Source organism: Aythya fuligula, chromosome 26 (genome assembly GCF_009819795.1).
Source record: "Aythya fuligula isolate bAytFul2 chromosome 26, bAytFul2.pri, whole genome shotgun sequence".
NCBI lineage: Eukaryota > Metazoa > Chordata > Aves > Anseriformes > Anatidae > Aythya > Aythya fuligula.
This window is the reverse complement of record NC_045584.1, coordinates 2,701,374-2,717,605: the sequence shown is the minus strand read 5'-3', so window position 1 is coordinate 2,717,605 and position 16,232 is coordinate 2,701,374. Positions and strand designations below refer to the sequence as shown.

Genomic DNA, 16,232 nt, shown 5'->3' with positions numbered 1-16,232 from the left:
TCACTTCCAAATAATCCAATTGTCAAGACAAGAGCATGGCAGCCAAATCCGCAGTCTGCTCCTGCAGTTCCCCCTTCCCCTCTTCTCCCCTTACTCATCACGAGACATCTGAGAAAAGATGAAGAATTCACAATGCTAAAGGAGGAATCCAAAAGCTCCGCAAAGCCTCTTTACACCCAGCTGCTCCAAGGTGCAGGCCTGAACAAACACACACAGCCTGGGGCTGCATTTCAGCTAGCCTGGACCCAAGGGAACAGCACTTGAGCTTGCAGCACCCCTCCCATTCATTTCCAACAGTCAAGAGCATCTCTGCAGGGAGGGGAAGGATGCTGGGAGAGGCTTTCTGACCAGGAAAGGTGTCACAGGCCTTCTGATGGGACGACAATGGGGCCAGGAGCGTCCATGCAGAGCCCACATTGCCTCCGTCCTTGGAGAACCTTCCTTCCACGCTCCAACCCGTTTCCCTGCACAGTTTCCTCTCGTCTAGTTAGTTTAAAATTTATTGAAATATTTAAATCACAAGGCCACAGCTGTGTTCAAATAAAATCACTCAGATCATAAAGTTGCCGTCTGTTATTCTTGAGAAAAGGAGACCACATGACTGCGAAATCTGTATGTTTATACGTACACACTCCGAGACTATAAAGCAAGATGTAAACAGTCTACCGAAGAGCAGAAGAGGGCAAATGGTAGCTAAAGAGAAGTCTCCAGGGTCTTCTAGGGGTCAAAAAACAAAAGGCAGCATTCCCCCCTTCCCTGCCTGGTGTGGCCAGGAGTATATAAATAAAAGGCACCGAGCACGCTCATGTGATGCAATCAAGCCTTTGTTTCCATGCTGGAGGTAAATACAATTTGCTGGAGCTGTTTATGTCCCACCGAACGCTGTGTGTACAAAGCATCAGATATATAAATATCCAAATCTATATTTAGAGGTCAGAATCTTCTTCGCAATGTTACTGCTAAAGGTTATCAAGCAAGTCCCGCTGGAGGCACTGGCACCTGGGAATTTGTCTTCCAGCCAAGAAAGGCAAACCCAAAACTTTGCTTCGGGCGAAAATATAAATGCTCCTTCTGCCTGCAACCCGACTTCCTTCCTCTGTTCTCCTATATTCAAAATCCGAAGAGTTTGCAGAGGTCAATTCTGAAGGGACAGCCAAAATCAGCCAGGGCTTTTAAGAGCACTTTATTGATGCGAGTTCATTTCCCAAAACGCAAGCCCCTAACAATCCTTAATGTCACATATAGATTTAAACGGGTGCAAGCAGTACAATTAGAGCACAAATAAGGACAAATAAGGTTCTATTTTGGGCTTGCCGAAAAGTGAAGGTGCTCCAAATAGGGAAAGAACCGGAGCCATAGCTCAGCGTTCCTTTTTAGGCACTCTGTGGACTCACTGTGTGCTAACAGGTAAGCCAACCTGCTCTGTGAACACGGCTTTTCCGAGGTCACTGCAATGCTGAGCTGCCTGGGATAAACTAGCTCGTAGAGAACGAGAGACAAAAGGGAAGAAACCAAGCAAAAATCCCAAACAAGTAGTCCCTTAGATTTCGCTACTCACTCGGAAAATCAGTGAAAATCAAAGCTAAATTATTGTTTTTGAAATCCAGGCTTTGATTCTCCCCCTCCCCCTGCCAAAGCACCCATTACGCTCTCCACCTATGCACCCCTCGTCACTCCAGCCCACACCAACTGCAGAGCAGCCCTCTCTCCTCTGGAAAAGAGAAAGCCAGCACTGTCGCAGGCAAGGTGGTGATGATACAAAGCTGAAACAAATTCCTACGTGCTGCGTAGGATTGCTCCAGCTCTGCCGTGCCAAGTCCAGCTTGCAGTGAAACATGCAGTTAGAATTCCTGCTCCAGCTCTGCAAATCACTTCGGAAGGCTCCAAAAGCAGCAACAAGGTGCCGTGTGAAAGTGAAACACTATCAGCACACTCAGAATGGCTGATGTGTCTCACCTCATTTGCCAAGATTGCAGGGCCTCAGTTTTAAATAAATAAATGAAAATCGGAGACGGGCGTTTTCCAGACAACATACTTGCAATCCAGGAGCTTTTTTTATCACTGCCCTTAGGGAGAGCTGAGAAAAGTCAGTCTTGGAAAACCCTGCGTGAATTCTACCTAGGTCTGGGGGTCACAAGACATTTTTATTTTCCCCCTTTCTCAGCTTGCAAAGCACAACTTGGATTTTAGAGTATCAAAACAGGAGTGGAAAAGCCTTGAACTTAAAAGAATTTTCCTACTTATGAGAGGTTTCCTGGGGTCTGGGTCTCAGGAGAGGAGGCTGCAAAGACTAGCTGGCTGCTGTGTACCTGTGATTCTTCTCTACAGCTTAATGGAAAGCCATCAAGTTAAACCGAACCTTTTATTCCTGCTGACTGCCCACGCACTTCCCAAAAGCAACAGCCAGGGCAAGAGACACGCTGGCTAGTTGCCATGGATTGTAAGGAAGAGACATATAGCCACCTTCCATCCCATGCTATGTGACTGCATCCCCGAAGACGATCAGCACCCACATTTACTATCCCTGACCCACCTCTGTCACACCTTGCAGAGAGCTCTGCTCCTGCCCCTCTGTTCCTAAATCCTGCCAAGGCCAACACCACAAGGGCAGACACCGTGAGGGTGAGCTCATGGCCTCATCAGCTGCCATGAGCATCACCCCATGCAGACAACCTCCAGTCGGCTTCACTTGCTGAAGCACAGGCTTAGAGAAACACGGGCGGTCCCGGCATCTGTTCAGAAGGGACATGACGCACATTTACTGCTGGGATTTTGTGAAGCCTTACGCAGTCTTTGAGGAGAAGCTGTGAGGTGCTAAGGGTGGGGTCTCCGACTCATCCCTGCGGCACAAACACTAGGGGAACACGGTAAGGCATCAGCCCACGTACCCTGCACACCAAGGCAGCTTTCCTCACAGAAGAGGAATCTGTTGCTGCTTCGACTCTCCTTCCTTCATACTTTCATGTGACACCACAGCAGAAAAAGTTCTTCAAATGCAGTCATGTAAAAAGAAACCACCTCCTGTTAATAATACACAGACACCAAACCAGTCGGAGGAACTTTCCAGTAAGGAAGTTTGTAAGATGTAGGAGTGGGGAAAATGAGGGGACATCTCACCCTTTAAACCTAAATGTCCCTCAGGAGCTGCTGCCATGGTGAGGAGCGGGCGGTGGGTGAGGAGTGAGGGAGACAGGCCAGCCACCATATGCTTGCTTGAAACATCAGATGCCAAAATCAGAGAAAGGGATGAAAAACCCAGAGGTGGTTTGAGTGCTGGTAGAGAGGCACAAATGGGCCTAACGTAACTGAGCCAACAGCTGAAGGGGAGGAAAAAAAAGGCAGTTGTGAACTTGCACCATTGATCCTTCTTCCTTGCCTCCCATAAGACTGGTCTCCAGACAGACCTGTCTGCCTCTCCTGCAGGTGGGCTCATGTGGGCAAGGTGGACAGAGAAGGGGACAAGGAGCTTGGGAATGTGTTTAGCCCCAAAGACCATGAAATAGGGTAGGAGCAGCTTTCTCTACACTATCCCAGTTTGTGGCTGAAGACACAGTCTGAAGGGGAAAGTCACACCAGCTTGGCTAAAGGAATGAAGCAGTGGTAGCAGAGAGGGCTGTGTAAAAGCAGCATGGCAAGCACTAGCCCGCTTCCCAGCAATCTGGGAAGGTCAACCAGAGTCAGCTCAAATGGGGGGACAGAGAGAGGCAGGTCACACTGGGGAAATATTGACTTCCCTGGGCTTTTCTGAGACAAAAATTGATTCTCAAAGCATTTTTGCCAGCCTTCCAGATCGATGCACCAACATCCTCCCAGCCTCCTGAGCTGAAGTGCTCCTGGTGCTGGCTCAGGAATACACAGCAATTTGGGAAATTATGGGGTGGACCAACAAGACCTGAGTGAAAACAGCCCCCTGCTCCTCCAGCCTGAGCTGTGCAAGCACACACACACATCCCTGCCCTACACCATGAAGATCCTGGGGCAAAATCCTCAGTCCTGTTATGCACAGCACCAGTTGGTGGCATGCAGGCCCCCACCTCTCTGCCTCAGAGGAAGAGGAGACCCCCTACACTTCACTGACAAAATGGATGGGGAACCCAGCTGAGACCTAAATTGTTCCTCTCCTGAGCTACTCCCACCAGCTGTGGGGCAAGCCTGAGGCAGAAAGCTGCTCCCGCAGGGAGAAGGACAACGCGTCTAACATGTCTGCCACCTCCTTCCACCACAGCTCCCGCAGGGGAGGCCTGGAGGCGCCACACCATGGCAGCGGGCCTGCCTCTGTGCCTTGGTGCACGCCTAACTCCCTTCCCTCAGCCCCGTGGCGGATAAGAACAAGGCAAAGAAGGGCCTGAAGATGGTCCCTGACCACTTCATTGTGTCACTGGCCCCAGCGCTGGGAGGGGAACGGGCAGTGTGTGTAAACCTACACCCTGCAGCCCTCCCTGAGGAGGGGGCTGCACACAGGCACCTCCACACCTCAGCTTCCTTCTGACCCCCCGGCTCTCCCCTCTTCTCCAGCCCCCCAGCAGGGGCCTGGGGCTGGTTTGAGATGGCAAAATTCACCTCAGTGATCATCAGGCCTCCTTTCACAACCCCCCCACGCTGCCCCCAGGAAAGCACCTCGACAATGGACCGCAAATAAAGACAAACCACTTATTCTTTCCTCTGGCCCCAGCACAGAGCAGCATGAGTCTGGCTGAAAGGGCCCCTCGCCCACAGCAGCAGCAATCCATGGAAACAAAAGAAAGCCAGTTACAAAACACACACTTTAAAAGGTTTTGCTTCCATTTTTGGTGACCCCGATCCCCGCCACCAGCATTCTGGTAGAGGCCCACGCACCGGTCCCGCTGACCCATGGTGCCAGCAGACGAGGCCCCAGGTTTCAGCTTTTTCTTCTCTGGTGAATAAACAGCCATTATCCCTGCTGCAGGGAACGGAGGGGGCCCTCAGCTATACCTGAGACTGCTAAAGAGACTAAGGCAAAAGGAAGAAGGCCATTTTATTGCAGCCTTTCTGAACCACAGGGCAGTGTCTTTTTGCCCACCCTTCCTGGTCAACCTTCAACAAATAGCCCCACGGTTCTGAGACTGCCTTTTCCCTGTGGAGGTGCTTCCCACTGTGAGAGCTTGCCCACAGGACGGATTCAGGGCATGTTAGGCAGTGTCAGCCTTTACCGTAGCTCAAAAATACAGAACTGATCAAAATGCATCCCTTTTTCGTGCATATACAATATAATCTATACACACAAACATCCGCACCTTTGCCTTTCGAGAACAAAGGCAAAAGAGGAGGCCATTAAGCCATTTACAGTCAATGTCATTTTGCTGTTAGCGTTAACAAACCCCAATCTGCTCTTCAAGGCTCCAGATGATTCCCACAATCGGGATTCAGATCTCTTGCTCTGACGCAAATTCGGCTGACCTTGGGCGCTCACCCTTCCCGGCACCTCAGTCTGCCACCCGTAGTGTGGAGGTGACAATCCTCATTCCTCACACCTGCCTGCCTGCCTGCTTTTGTCTAGACACTACGAGCAATTTGGAGTAAAGGAGGGTCTCAGCACGGATCTGCTCAGCACTCAACACCATAGGTGGTCTTGCACACAACTACAGCCTCTAAACACTGCAACACAAACAAAACAAAAGAACGGGGAAAAATCAGCAGAGACAGAGCTCAGAGACCTTCTCCCACATGCATTTATGGTTGGGAGAAGAAGATAAAATGTAAAAGCCAGACAAAAGCTTTGCAATCTCCAAACAACCGGGTCGTGTTAGCTTGAATGAGGACATCTCTCTTGACAGGCTATTTCTCACCCTTCTAGCTTCACAAGCAGCCAACCCATTCTGTGAGTCTATGCAAGAATCCCATGGTGTTCTCTCTGACACGCAATGGGTTAAGCTCCCTCTCTCCTCCTGCCCCCCTCTTTGGTTTTTGGGCTGAAACTTTCTGCTGATCTAGTGAAACTCCATCTTCATTTTCCACAGCTGCTGACAGGCTCACAATTGGAGAAGGAGGACAAGGTACTCCCCCAACTCCAGCGCTGAGCGGTAGTGCTTTCATCTCCCCTTTTAAAAACCTCTCAGGCAATGTACAACCTGGGTAGGGCTCAGCACTGGATGGCTGTTTGCTGGTTTAGATAAGGGTTTGACACACGTACGCTGCTGCGGTCTGCTTGCAGGCAGCAGATGTGCCCCCTGTGCTTGAGGGATCAAGGTGGGAGTGGTGAGAAGCTGGGGGTGGCCTGGGGGACATGGCTGGAGGGGCAGAAAACAGCTTTGGGACACCACTGAACTGGGGAGCTAAGGAGGGAGAGGAAGGGAGAAATGATGGCGAAGTCACAGATGCATTAGCGGGGGAAAAGAGAGGAGAGATCGACGGGGAGAATGCAAGAGGAATGGAGCAAGATGGAGAGGAGGGAGCTGCTCAGAGCCAGAGCAAGGAAGTGAAGATTAGATAGAGGAGGCAAGCCACAGAGCAGATGAAAACAGGAGAGAGCAGCCAAATTTAAGACAGATGGAGAGTGGGGAGCAAGAATGCGATGTTTGGAACAGGAACGCATTGCAAAGCAGCGGCATTAGAGAGCGGGGGAGCTTGCAAGAGGGGTAAAAGAAGGATGGCTTCATAATTTACATTTTTCTTCATGAGAGGAGTGAGAGCTGCAAACTGGGAGCAGGACTGATGCAGGCAGTGGCGAGGGTCTCTATGGAGACACACAAGGAGATTGAAAACACCCCTTGGAGAGGTCCTGCAGAGACTCTGGTCCCCTTGAAATCCAAGGTTTTACTGACAGATTCTGCATTTTTTTTCTTGGGGCTGTTTCTCAGTGCCTCACAAATAAAATTAAAATGAGGGTTTTCTGACAGAACAAACAAACAGGGAGTGAATTATATTCCATTTCCCCATCAATAACTTCTTCCCAACCCAGTCGTCTTATCATCATAAAAAGTCCATTAAGCAGTAATTGGGGAGGCAGCAGAACGCAGGGCTGGTCCATGAAACAGAAGCACACTCGCTCCCCAACTGGCCTTTTCTGGGAAGGCAGACAGGATAATTATAGGCTTCAGACAGAGACTTCCTCTTACTGTCACAGCTCTTGGCTCCCTTCAGGGAGATGGGACTGGCAAGGTTGGGGAAAGGAGGGTAAAAAAAGACTGAGGATGTTTTTTCAGAAGTGAAATACTTCCACCTTGCTATTCCCCTGGTGCTGATCTATCAAAGCCCTCACCTGACTCGGAACGGCTGGGCTGCACACAAGTGTACACAGGCTTTTCCCCTGTCAGAAATACGGGAATGTCATTTGAAAGATTTCCCCCTCCCCTTTCTTGCAAGCCCACAGAGAAGGAAGGACACGGCGAAGGATGTGACTCGGCATGGGATTTAAGACAAGCTGAAAATGGGTGAGAAAGATCAAGGACTCGTTTCCACACCATGACTCTGCTGCCTGTCCAACAAGCCCAGCGCCTGCTCCTCTGCGAGGCCTGCCCGTGCTGCCAGCTCTCACCTTTCCCCTCAGCCAGGACGAGGCAGCAGCTAGCACCTTCGTAGCTAGCACCACGCCAAGCTGTTCTTGCCTTGAGACTTGCCGTTTTGGGGACCTGGCACATCCGTACAGCCTGCAGGCACCTATCTGCAATGCGTTCAGATACAGACCCTTTGGAAGAGGAGGTACAAGCCTGCAGCAGAGGAGGCAGGATGAGACTGAGGCTACCCAAATCTATTCCTAGTTCTGACACCCAAGGTGAGAAAAAAACACGTTATCCTGCCTGCTGGAGGAAAAGCATAATCCTTCCTTCTGGTCTATTTAAACTGCTGGTTTTAAGGGATGGGACCGTGCCTTATCGCTGGGGAACAGCAGCTAGCATGAAGTCACCCAGTTCCAGCAGGACTTCTTCAGGCTACTCTCACGCATCCGTATGTAGGGAAAAGATCCACCTTCGTCCCGAGCACAAAGGGAATCTGCCGCAGCCACAGATCAGTCCCAGCCCTAGTGACTGGCACCCAGACACAGCCAAGGAAAACAGTCTTCCAACTGTGGTTTATGCAAACGCACAGGGCACAGTGTAATGATACCTAACACATACGCAGGGTGCAAACTGCTCGACAGGACAGCACAGAAGGCTGTCCCTGTTCCACAAGGAGTGGGCTGCTATTCTGGGCCATGCAGCCTCTGCTTTTTCCCTCTGTCCCTAACTCAGAAAAACTGATGCCTCACAACACGTGGTGTGTGCGCACCAGAAACTACCCATCCTGTCAGAGCTGTGACATGGTGGAAGCCACAAATACTACACATGCTTCAGTTTAATGAAGGAGAAATAGGGTGGAGAGTGCTTCAGGTGCAAACTGCTTCTCTGCCTGCTTACTGCCTGCACCCAGCACGGGGTGGTTCCAGGGCAAAGCAGCAGGTAGGTGGCGTTGCGGATGGATCTCTGTAGCATCTCTACCCAGACTCTTATTCACCTTCTGGCACTACGCTGCAATGCCAGGAAGAAAGAAAGAAGCTCCTTGAGACCAGCAAAAGCTGAAGCAGACGAGCAATGCTGTCATGTAAGATGGCAGCCCTGGGATCAGCTGCTGCAGGGCCGGGAAGCACAGGAGCACGTGCAGCCTCAGCAACGCGGCAGGCCAGGACCCTGGGGACATGCGAGTGCTTTCCATCAACTGTAACAACATCACATCCCATATTTGTCCACAAGCCCTATAACAAGGCATAACAACCGCGAGCAGAGCACGAAACCCAAGGAGCTATCCTGGCAACATAATGAGTGCCCCTTGTCCATCAACATCATGACAGCCATCCCAGGCTGTTTGCAATCTGAAGCTTGAGGCAGGGAGCTCTCCCTTCCCCTGCCATGTTGCTAAGACAGCTTCTTCTCCAGCCGTGTCATTGGCATCGGCATCTCGGAGAAGCTCGACTCGTCCCCTTCCTAGAGAAGACGCAGCTAGAAAGGGCCTGGCCTTTACTCAGCTTCTGCTGCTCTGCTTGAGTCACTAACAGAACCAGAGTCTATGGGGGATGCCAGAACATGAAAAACCACCACCTGTGGGACAAGCCTGAACGAAAAGAAAGCCTAACGAGCAAGGATCCCAACTCCCGGGGGGCATGCCATCTTAATATAGCCCAGCAGAGGTCCTGAGCTGCTGGGAAGTGACAGCAGAATTGGCGGCGAGGGGAAAAACAAACTGCTACAAGCTTCAGCCTCTCACGGTCTTTCGGAGAAAGTGCAGTGCAAGAAGCCCCAGGGCTGTGATCAGAGAGGTCAGTTCTGATCCTGGGTTTAGAGATATGACAAAGACTTCTGCAAAATGTAAACACGCGGCTCAGTCCCCAGCCTTGCATCGCCTGCTTAGAAGGGGCTGCAGTGCTGCAGCAGATGAACGATCCCAATCAGGATTTGCTAGCTAATACAATCATTTGGGGATGAAAGGCACACCAGATAAACACCCTATTGTCTGATAAACCTCTTTTGCTCCTGTAAATTAAAGCTATCTTACTTCCATTTCCTTCCCACAAACACTTCTACTGTTCCAAAGTATCAGCCTGATATTTTGATATATTTTCAAGCACACGCTGCCCAAAAAATTAAGAAATATTTCTTTCTTTTATGCAAGAGAAGAAGACTCCTTGCCTACAGGAAAAGGGCAAGATACAATTCCTAGAGCACAAAATTTGGGGTACTTTCAAAAGCTTGTTACATCATTCTTATCCGATCACTGGTAGGAGACTTTAGCCCACAATTTTGTCCATTGAACAAAAGGAAATTCTGGGTATACAAGCTTGAAACATCTTATCCAGAGTCTTAACAGCGTATTTTGAGCTTGTATTGCTCATCAGTATTGAGACTGGGATGTCAAGGGAGCTCACGAACGGGAGATCTTGAAAACAAGAAATAAAAATCTAATAAAGCCTGACTAATGGGTGAACACAACCTTTAACAATCACGAACTTTGACTCCTACCACATGAGTCATTACAATTTCTGCCGCTGAACCACAACATTCATCAGTCAGATTTGTAGTGAGCACATCAACACAAGAGAAGAAAAAAGGGCAAATGCAGCAACAGCACCGAGATCTGACAAATTCAGGTTTGGGACAACTAGAGAGTCACCGAGCCAGAAAAAAATGTCCAACGCATGAGAGAGAGATGGAAACATGGAAAAGCTGCAGCAAGAAATCTCTTAAATCTTCCATCAAAGACAATGAGCAAGAAAGGGGACCTCATTTTGAGTTGGACACTTTTCTCTTCATGCTTGACACTTGCCAAGAGATGCAATGGATGGCTTCCTATGAGAAGACCGTTCGTAATGCAGCCCCTCCAGGCACCATAGCAGAAAATGCCTCTTCCGTTCAGGTGAAGGCAGTCCCTCAAGTGGCAGCTACTGGAATTAACCATGATCAGCAGATATGTAAGGAAAGGGGGGTATCGAAGCCCTCATAAAGAAAAACACACATAGAAAGCCCTGGAAACCAAACGGCTCCTACCCATGCAGAAAGACAACAGAAAAACGAGAGCTGAGGGAATCTTCCTGGCTCGCTGGCTGATGACACGAGACGTGCTCTTTAATAGCTGAACTGAAAAAAAAACACAACGCCTTTTAGCAACTCATTCAAACAAATCAAAGTCAAGGCTGAAGATTAGTAAGTGTTGCTACTCTTAACAGCACGCTCAGACTAATTTATGAATAAATCCACAAATTCTAACGGAGGTGAGGGAGGAAGAGGACACAGCCAAATTAATTTGACTTTATTAATTAAAAAAACCACCAAGTTTCATCACCCCAACACTCTTTAAAGGTTGCGCGAGTGTGGAGGGGAGTTATGCTCATTAATTATGCAGAAAATGCAAAACTATCATCCTCTGAATGAGTTTAAAATAAGGAGAAACCCTTTCAGAATGGGGAGAAATTACTCCCCAAGGCAGCTGAAATTTCTCTTGCAACTTCAAAGGACAATAAATTATTCAAATTGCTCGCGCCACTCCGCACGCTCTCTCACTCTCTCCCCTTCTCAATTTTATGCTCCTGAGTCAATTAAGGGTTTGGAGGACTTGGGAGAAACTTTGTAGAATGCTAAACCAGTCGCAGCTCCCTCTATTTATTTTGTTTCTCTCCTAAAGCTTTACTTTTCCTCTCAGCCTCAAAAGGAAACAGAAATGATTGTGCATTACAGATGAAACGAACGGGGCATTGGTTTTAACCAAGCTCACGTGAAACTGCAATGTTTCATGCCTGCAACAAGCACGAAAACATGCTAAAAACGCCCTGCACGATGATACAAAGAAAACAAGGGGGTCAGTCCGCACTCCTTCGTGTCAACTGCTCGAATCATTCACTGCGATATCCCCTTTCAAAGTCTTAGCAGTCTGCGTTCCAAAATGTATTTATAATGCTCTTTCCTGGCAACCTTCAGGTCTAGGTTAGCTGCGATCGCTTCCACAGTCCTGCTGCTATCTGCTGTGCCCTTGGACGGCACCGGCGGCTCCTCTGCCAAACCGTAACGCGCCTGTTTAGCGTCAGCAGCACGAGAACCCCAAACCAAGACTGAGACGAATGACACCAGACAACAACACGGCACGAGAAGCCCTGCCTTATAAAAGAGAACCTAGACACGCACGAAGAGGGAAGGGGGTGGAGAAGGAGCAGTCACAGACCGAGGATGCTCCTGACTCCTCGTCCAGCACCCTGCTGCAGCCCATGCAATGGTTATCTCCACCATGAGCAGCAGATGGCACAGAACGTGACTGTCCTCATGAACTTTAACAATTCCCCCAAATTGAAGGCAGCTGCACTGCAGGAACGTGATTGATGCCTAAAATGGGCACTGGGACCAATTATGCTGCAAGAGGACACCCTTGGCCGGAGGAGAGGAGAGGCACAGAGTGAATAAAACCGTTCTTGGGAGACTCTGGCTCTCCCAGGCCAATTCGAGCCCAGATTCCATCCCACGCACACCAAATAACGACATTCCTCTGGTTGGGTGTCCTTGAAAAACACTCTGTTTTGCCTTCTAAGAATAATATCGGGCTTGCCAGGCCACAAAAAAAGCTGGGAATACCCTCTCAGGCTCCCTTCAGTGACCCAGGAGATTCATCTCTGGTTGGTTTTGAAACGACGTGACCACGCAGACCTTTCCAGAGAGATGAAAAGCTGCCGCGACCCAGGGTCCTGGTGAGCTAACACAAAGTTCCCATCCTTCCTGGCAGCACGTGCGAGAGCTATCTGGGTGAAAAGCACACCCAAAGGGGGAAAAGTCACAAAGAAATAAATACTAGCTCCCTGGTAAAGGCTGCAATGGATTAAATATCCTACTCTTGGCACACAGGTATGGTGAAGACATACATTTTCTCTTCCACAAGCCCCACATAGATGGCATTTTTACACGAGCTGCTTGTTTACACAACACACAGCTGCTCGTTTCTCCTAACTTAGCCATCTAATGAAGCTGAGCGGCAAGAACCTCTGGGTGGGAAAGGATCCTTTACCAGGAGACACCCATGGCTGGGTCCCAAACACCCGTAGCTGCTGCTGTCCCCAGGTGCACCTCAGCAGAGCTTAATCGAATAAACGCCTGCGGTGTGGGGCACAGCTGAGACCTGCGAGGTGACAGCCCCCTAGCCCCTTAGGAAGCTCATGCAAAGCATGATTTATTTCCTCTCCTGCTCCTCCAGAAACAAAACCTTTCCAATTTATCTAAAAATAAATAATAAAAAGATGACATCACTCAATCCAGGCAGGCAAGGTTTAATTTAATCAGGCACTTAAACAAGGTGACACAGAAGCTTAATTCAGCGTCCTTGAGCGGGACAACAACTAGTCCAGAGCCCTCAGCGACTGCCGGCTGGATCCCAGCTGGCAGACGGAGGAGGCAGCAAAGGAAAGGGCGATTCGGGAGCAAGGCCAGCAAGGGGTCCCCTTGCCTGCAAAGGCAATGGGTGCACGGGGAGCACGAGCAGCAGGTGGGGAGGGAAGCAGGGGGCTCTGCCTTCTGGGAGGACATTTGGCTTCACCACGTTTTGACATCTTCCTTCTCTTTGGACAGCGCTGCTGCTTTGTCATGAACTGGGTTGAAGCGCTTACAGATGGAGCAGATTTCTCACGAAGCAGAGGAAGATTCCCTTCCCTCTGCTGTCATCTTAACGCGTCTATCAAGTCCTAAGATGGAGCCTCCTTGATTTTCACGACCGCCTTATCTGACAACTGCTGTCTTGGCCAGCAACTGATCAAAGCTGGGACCTCCAGAGCTACAAGCTCTACTGTAGAGACGAATCCTGTGGCTAGGAGCATGCGAGGGACCGTGCAGAGGCAAGGGGTCCCATCTACCTGTGAGAATTGGGCTCTCAGCAGGAGGAACCAGCTCCCAGCTCCCCCATTTCACAGCACGGAGCACACACCTCTCCTTGTTGTGCCAGCTCCCAAAATGTGGCGTTGCTTTGTCAGCCCAACCACGGACCTGCACAGGCTCCTCTCCCAACCCTCCGCACGTGGTCGCCATCCTCACTGCAAGCCCCACGTGCGTGGAGCAACCTCGCTGCCATCTGCTGCTGGCCTCCCCCGAGGCATTGCAGCTCGTGGAGCATGAGAGATCCCCCCGCACATGCGCCTGGCACGAACCTGTGTGTTCTCCAAATTAACGATGGAGCAAGGGCAATTAAAAGGGAAGAAAGTCAGGGTAATGCATCATAAAAGGGGCTTTATTCTTTTATTTTGTCAATTGCAATTTGGCTTTAATTATTTATGGTAATACTTTGGAGTGTGCTAGTAAGTGTTCTATGAAGTAATTTATAAAAGGAAGGAAACCTAAGTAATAAGTAATGTTCACTACTGCATCTGCTATTAAATCTTTGCTGGGGCGGAGAGCGCCACACACCAGCCCTGTGTGTATGCAAAGTACCAATTAGCAAAGCACTATTGTAAAACGCAAAGGTTTAATCAATGGGAAAAATCCACTCGAAAACAGCGAGCGTGCTGATTTCAGTTATAAAAATTACCACATTTCTATACAGCAAGTGGCTTTTTATCTGCAACTGAGGAGCACTTGAAGGGAGCACGTCGCTCCTGCAGGTAGCATGGGAGGTCAGGGGACCCGAGCACCGCGCTCCAGCCAAATGCAGCTGAGCCCTGGGCAGAGCGGGCAGGGGAAGGACCCAGCCAGGCACAGCAAAGCGAGGCTGCCTTCACAGGAGGCGTTTTAAGGTGCTCACTGCAGAGATTTTATGACTTGGGCTGGGTGCATAACCACGAGGCAGCAGCTCTTGGTTCTACGCCCCAGCGTGTGACAAATTTGGGAACTGGATCTGTGTCCAGACCTCACCTGTCCGTGCTGCCTGGTTTTCCCTGAGCTCGAAGGCAAGCAAGAGCTGCCTCTGGGGCCGTGCAGCACTTGAGGGAGCAGATCTTGGGAAGGCCTTCCCTTCCGAGCTCACTGCAGGGCTGCCCATTAATGCACAGCCAGCTGAAGCCTTAACAAAATGATAATACCTTCCAGCTAATGAGAGGCCACTGCAAATAACCACGGAGCCAGCAATTTCCAGTTCCATGGCTACCCTCGACTGGATAGAAGAAACAATGGAAGTGACCATATGCAATCGAAGAAAAAGAGGAGAAACGGGTCTGCTTTATACTTTTCAATTATTATCCCCTTCAGCTTCTCAAGGAAGAACAGCAGGCAAAGAGCAGTGTGGTGCTTTGGTTTTTTAATTTAAATAGCAGTTTCCTTTAAATAGAATGTTCCAGCCATAGAAAGATTTAAATCACTGACTGAGATCAATTAGCCTAGGAAACAAGGGAAGTATTTTAATGGGCCTTTGATTGCAGAGGCCGCAGCTCCTCCAGCACTGCGCTGGAAGAGGAGGCGAGCTCAAGCTTCCAGCTTTGCTGCAAGGTGAGCCAGTCCCTGTCACAAACCGGTGTCCTGGGGGTTTCCTTCCCTCCATGGGGGCTTCCCACTGCAATGGGGCCACCACCCCGGCCCCATCTGGCATCGCCCGGGGGGCTGTGTGGCCGTGGCAGCCCCTCTGGATGAATTAGGGCAGGAAATGGGGTCAGCGTTGTGGCGAGCGCCGGCCAAATGGATGCCGGCCAAGGGATTACGCGAGAGGCAGCGTGACAGAGCCCAGGGCCATCTGATGGGAGAGGACATTGTCAGAACAGAGTGACAGCTCCTCACGCAGTCTCTGCAGTTGTGACAGACAAAGCTGTTTGCTGTTTCTATGCCTCAGTGGGGAGCATCGCAGACGAGCTGGGATGCTACTGACGCGCCTGGCATAGGCAGAATTCAGCAGTCCCTCCAAAATCAGGGGGTCTCAGCTCACCATCACCAGGCAGCCACTAACAGCTGCAGCCTCAGAGCGGTTCAAGGAGCTGGCACAGATGGGAGAGCATCCCCAAGGCTACCCAGGTGAAGGAGATGCTGCCCTGTTCTACAGGTTAGGAGAAAAACTCCTGGGCCAACTCCATCTGCAGCTCAAGCAGGTAACAGCAGCTCTGCCGTGGACGCCGAGTCCTGCAGCCTGTAAAGCTCCCCTCCGTGAATCTGTGAGCAGTAGGAGGAAAAAAAAAGCACAAAGCTTCCCTGTTCAGAACCCAAGGACACTGCAGAACTAGAGGAGAGAGAAGGCGAGCTGCTGGCAGCAAGGTGCCTGCCGAGCACTGACAGATTTCAGCAGGGCTGGGGCCATGCAACTGGTGCTGGCTGTGCCCGACCAGCACCAGCCCTTCCCGAGGGCACACTGCCACCGGAGACCCTTCCCAGCGCTCAGGTGTGGGATCTCCAGCTCTGCTGAGCAAATCTCACCCCACAGAAGACAGGGTTGGACGAGACACTCGTTCCTTCCTGGGAAAACTGAGACCACAGAGAAACTGGAGTCACCCAGAAGTTGGGAGAAGCCCTGAGCCTGCAGAGTGCCCGCTCGCTCCCAGCAGCTCGGTGAGCTCGGTGCACGTTTACAAAGGAAAAGGACTCCGGTTTTCACAGGCACTCAGACATCACAACAGATGAATCAGGGCTGTACGCACACAAAGATGCACTTGCAGGCACACAAACTCTCCATCTGTGCCTGCGAAGCTGCACTGCTTGCTTTGAAAACCCAGGACAAAGTGATTGCCCAGCAGTGCCACAGCACAGCAGCAGCACGAATGCGACTCTGCAGCCCTACCATGGGGTTTTCTACTGTCAGTGCCCTCTTCCCTCCTGCACAAAGAGCCAGGGGTGGACATTTCTGCCTTCAGTCTCCTGTTTTGG

At 50.4% G+C, this 16,232-nt stretch overlaps 1 protein-coding gene across 17 annotated transcripts in view; it reads right to left on the bottom strand.

Moving 5' to 3' along the window:
- The window catches only part of PTPRS (protein tyrosine phosphatase receptor type S), a 151,073-nt gene that overhangs the window by 81,612 nt on the left and 53,229 nt on the right, over nucleotides 1–16,232 (bottom strand). The window lies entirely within an intron of this gene.